Raw genomic sequence first — 5,000 nt, forward strand, 5'->3', positions numbered from 1 at the left:
ATTTCCCTGACAGACCTTTACAAAATGTGACTGCTGTGTAAATCCTCATAAATAATACCAACACCAAACACACCTGGCTCTTACCCACTCAAGCACACCAGTGTGTGTGATGGCCCAGTTTGAGAACCACTGCCTCCACGGCTAATGCACTAAGATGGAAATCTGCTGTTATTTCTGTTCATAAAAAAGTGTTTTTGTGGGTAACCATGGCGATGTCCATGTCCCTTGCTGCGCGTCGCGGAGTTCTTTGCCTCTCGCCCTCGTCCAGTAATTCCGTATAACAGGACACCTCGGCGGCCGTTATCCCTTACATAGTGTCTGGGAAGTGTTTGCTTATCTGTGTGTGTGTTGGGTGGTGGTAGAGGGTGTGTGTGTGTGTGTGTGTGTGTGAGAGAGAGACAGAGAGAGAGGGTGGTGCAAAGGTTTGTGTGTGTGTGTGTGTGTGTGTGTGTGGGAGAGAGAGAGAGTAGAGGATTGGCGATTAATATTCAGATGTGTCTGGGTGACCAATGATGCATTAGTGGCATCATTTGTGTAGATTCAGCGTTTTAATTGCAGTGCAGATGTTGCACACTTCAAATCATAGTGGGTATACCACACAGACAGCGGAGAGTTTGGTCCAAGAAGGAAAAGAGTCCATCCTGGTCATGGTCAGCTCCCTCCTGCTCCCTCCCTGAACATGCGGCAGGTCAGACAGACACAGAAATGTTTTAGTTCATCCCAAAACTTAGAGGGGGTTCGGTGGTGTCACCCCCGGGAGAATGTATTAAATATTCTCATGTAGATGCACAAGTTCTGCGCACTTTCAGTAAGAGAATACGACCTGTAGTATATATTTATATTGTGGAGGTGTGCTGGTTGCAGTACCTGATCACTTCCCCCAGGAGGCGTGCTGGTCATCTTGTAGACCATGGGTCTGTATTGGTGACAGTGGTCATCTTGTAGAGCATGGGTCTGTGTTGGTGACAGTGGTCATCTTGTAGAGCATGGGTCTGTGTTGGTGACAGTGGTCATCTTGTAGAGCATGGGTCTGTGTTGGTGACAGTGGTCATCTTGTAGACCATGGGTCTGTATTGGTGTGGTCATCTTGTAGAGCACGGGTCTGTGTTGGTGACAGTGGTCATCTTGTAGAGCATGGGTCTTTGTTGGTGACAGTGGCCATCATGTAGACCATGGGTCTGTATTGGTGTGGTCATCTTGTAGAGCACGGGTCTGTGTTGGTGACAGTGGTCATCTTGTAGAGCATGGGTCTGTGTTGGTGTGGTCATCTTGTAGAGCATGGGTCTGTGTTGATGTGGCCATCTTGTAGAGCATGGGTCTGTGTTGGTGACAGTGGTCATCTTGTAGAGCATGGGTCTGTGTTGGTGACAGTGGTCATCTTGTAGAGCATGGGTCTGTGTTGGTGTGGTCATCTTGTAGAGCACGGGTCTGTGTTGGTGACAGTGGTCATCTTGTAGAGCATGGGTCTGTGTTGGTGTGGTCATCTTGTAGAGCATGGGTCTGTGTTGGTGTGGCCATCTTGTAGAGCATGGGTCTGTATTGGTGTGGCCATCTTGTAGAGCATGGGTCTGTATTGGTGTGGTCATCTTGTAGAGCATGGGTCTGTGTTGATGTGGCCATCTTGTAGAGCATGGGTCTGTGTTGGTGACAGTGGTCATCTTGTAGAGCATGGGTCTGTGTTGGTGACAGTGGTCATCTTGTAGAGCATGGGTCTGTGTTGGTGTGGTCATCTTGTAGAGCATGGGTCTGTGTTGGTGTGGTCATCTTGTAGAGCATGGGTCTGTGTTGGTGACAGTGGTCATCTTGTAGAGCATGGGTCTGTGTTGGTGTGGTCATCTTGTAGAGCATGGGTCTGTGTTGGGGACAGTGGTCATCTTGTAGAGCATGGGTCTGTGTTGGTTAAAGAAAGCAGGTAGAGTATGTATGTATGTGGAGAGGAGTGTGTGTGTGTGTGTGTGTGTGTGTGTGTGTTTGTAGTGGTGGTGATGAGATGAAAGACGGCAGGTGTGTGTGGTGGGGGGGGGGTGAATGAGGGAGAGAGAGATAAGAGGTGTGAGTGTGTTGTGTGTGTGTGTGTAGAACAGTGAGTGTGTTGTGGGTGTGGTAGTGGAGTTAAACAGGTAAGGTGTTTCAAGTTCAAGTTCAAGTAGTTTTATTGTCATGTACTTATAAAATGAATTATAAGTAATGGAATTCTTAAACTCAAGAGCCAGCTCTATTCAGAGTAAGTGTAAAATTAAATTAAAATTAAAGAGTAAATTAAAAGCAGTAATTAAGAAGGTCTATTTTGTGTGTGTGTGTGTGTGTGTGTGTGTGTGTGTGTGTGTGTGTGTGTGGGGGGAGGTGATGAAAAGGGGAAAGATGAAATGGTGTGTATGTGTGTCTGGGGGGGGGGGGGTGTATGTTGTGTGTGTGTGTGTGTGTGTGTGTGTGTGTGTGGGGAGGGGTGGTATGTTGTGTGTATGTGTGTGGGGAAGGGGTATGTTGTGTGTATGTGTGTGTGGGGAGGGGGTATGTTGTGTGTGTGTGTGTGTGTGTGTGGGTAGGGGGTATGTTGTGTGTGTGTGTGTGTGTGTGTGGGGAGGGGGTATGTTGTGTGTGTGTGTGTGTGTGGGAAGGGGGTATGTTGTGTGTGTGTGTGTGTGGGGAGGGGGTATGTTGTGTGTGTGTGGGGGGAGGGGGTATGTTGTGTGTGTGTGTGTGTGTGTGTGTGTGTGTGGGGAGGGGGTATGTTGTGTGTGTGTGTGTGGGGGGGGGGGGGTATGTTGTGTGTGTATGTGTGTGGGGGGGGGTATGTTGTGTGTGTGTGTGTGTGTGTGTGTGGCTTGTGGATAGAAGCTGTCTCTGTATCTGCTGGTAGAAGTCCGCATACTCTGTGTGTGTGTGTGTGTGTGTGTGTGTGTGTGTGTGTGTGTGTGTGTGTGTGGCTTGTGGATAGAAGCTATCTCTGTATCTGCTGGTAGAAGTCCGCATACTCTGTGTGTGTGTGTGTGTGTGTGTGTGTGTGTGTGTGTGTGTGTGTGTGTGTGTGTGTGTGTGTGGCTTGTGGATAGAAGCTATCTCTGTATCTGCTGGTAGAAGTCCGCATACTCTGTGTGTGTGTGTGTGTGTGTGTGTGTGTGTGTGTGTGTGTGTGTGTGTGTGTGTGTGTGGCTTGTGGATAGAAGCTATCTCTGTGGTAGAAGTCCGCATACTCTGTGTGTGTGTGTGTGTGTGTGTGTGTGTGTGTGTGTGTGTGTGTGTGTGTGTGTGTGTGTGGCTTGTGGATAGAAGCTGTCTCTGTATCTGCTGGTAGAAGTCCGCATACTCTGTGTGTGTGTGTGTGTGTGTGTGTGTGTGTGTGTGTGTGTGTGTGTGTGTGTGTGTGTGTGTGTGGCTTGTGGATAGAAGCTGTTTCTGTATCTGCTGGTAGAAGTCCGCATACTCTGTGTGTGTGTGTGTGTGTGTGTGTGTGTGTGTGTGGCTTGTGGATAGAAGCTGTTTCTGTATCTGCTGGTAGAAGTCCGCATACTCTTGGACCTTCTACCAGATGGTAGGAGGGTGAAGACACTGTGGCTGGGATGACTGGGGTCAGCGAGGATTCGCTTGGTCTTCCTCCTGCAGCGCTGGCTGTAAAGGTCCTGGATAGTTGGTAACTCAGTGCTTGTGATGCGCTGCGCTGACCTGACCACCCTTTGCAGAGCTTTGTGATCATGAGCGGTGCTGTTACCATACCATGCTGTGATGTTGCCGGTCAGGATGCTCTCAATGGTACATGAGCGGTGCTGTTTCCATACCATGCTGTGATGTTGCTGTTACCATAGCATGCTGTGATGTTGCCGGTCAGGATGCTCTCAATGGTACAGCGGTAGAAGTTGGTCAGTATCTCACCGTCCATACTAAACTTCCTCAGCCGCCGAAGAAAGAAGAGTCGCTGTCTTGCTGACTTTGTGAATATACCTATATGGTGTGACCAGCTCAGATCCTCACTGATGTGAACTCCAAGGAATCTGAAGCAGCTGACTCTCTCTACTGCTGTGCCTCCAATGTAGATGGGTGCGTGCTCTTCCTGCTGTCTCCTGTAGTCCACAATCAACTCCTTGGTTTTTGCTGACGTTGAGCAGCAGGTTGTTGTCTTGGCACCAGGATGTCAGGGTTGCCACCTCTGCTCTGTAAGCAGACTCATCATCACTCGTGATACAGCCGATTATGGTGGTGTCATCAGCAAACTTAATGAGGGTGTTTGGTGTGAGTTGCCATACAGTCATGCGTGTACACAAAGTACAGCAGGGGGCTTAACACACATCCCTGCAGTGCACCAGTGCTGAGTGTTAGAGTGTTGGAGATGATGCCACCCAGCCGTACCGCCTGTGTCCTGTCAGTCAGGAAGTCAAGGATCCAACTGCACAGAGAGGAACTGATGTTCAGGTCTCTCAATTTCATGATCAGCCTGGATGGAACTATGGTGTTAAAAGCAGAGCTGTAGTCGATAAAGAGCATCCGTACAGGTGTTTTTCTTATCCAGGTGAGAAAGCAAATGCTATGGCATCGTCTGTGGACCTGTTTGGCCTATAGGATCTAATGTAGAAGACAGGGAGGATATAATATGATCTTTAACTAACCGCTCAAAACACTTCATAACAACAGAGGGGCAGCCGTGGCCTATTGGTTAGCGCTTCGGACTTGTAACCGGAGGGTTGCCGGTTTGAACCCCGACCAGTAGGCACGGCTGAAGTGCCCTTGAGCAAGGCACCTAACCCCTCACTGCTCCCCGAGCGCCGCTGTAGCAGGCAGCTCACTGCGCCGGGATTAGTGTGTGCTTCACCTCACTGTGTGTTCACTGTGTGCTGAGTGTGTTTCACTAATTCACGGATTGGGATAAATGCAGAGACCAAATTTCCCTCACGTTATCAAAAGAGTATATATACTTACTTATACTTAGGTGAGAGCTCCCTGTTGATTTCTTAGGGACTGGAATGATGGTGGACCTCTTGAAGCATGCGGGGATAACAGACAGGATA

At 49.0% G+C, this 5,000-nt stretch overlaps 1 protein-coding gene across 1 annotated transcript in view; it reads left to right on the forward strand.

Annotated features, from left to right (window-relative positions):
- LOC143123197 (uncharacterized) overlaps positions 1–5,000 on the forward strand; it is a 203,969-nt gene that overhangs the window by 14,007 nt on the left and 184,962 nt on the right. The window lies entirely within an intron of this gene.

This window comes from Alosa pseudoharengus, unplaced genomic scaffold (genome assembly GCF_046254945.1).
Source record: "Alosa pseudoharengus isolate Yale_2024_CS ecotype anadromous, Long Island Sound unplaced genomic scaffold, YU_APseudo_1.1 YU_APseudo_1.1_scf_1, whole genome shotgun sequence".
NCBI lineage: Eukaryota > Metazoa > Chordata > Actinopteri > Clupeiformes > Clupeidae > Alosa > Alosa pseudoharengus.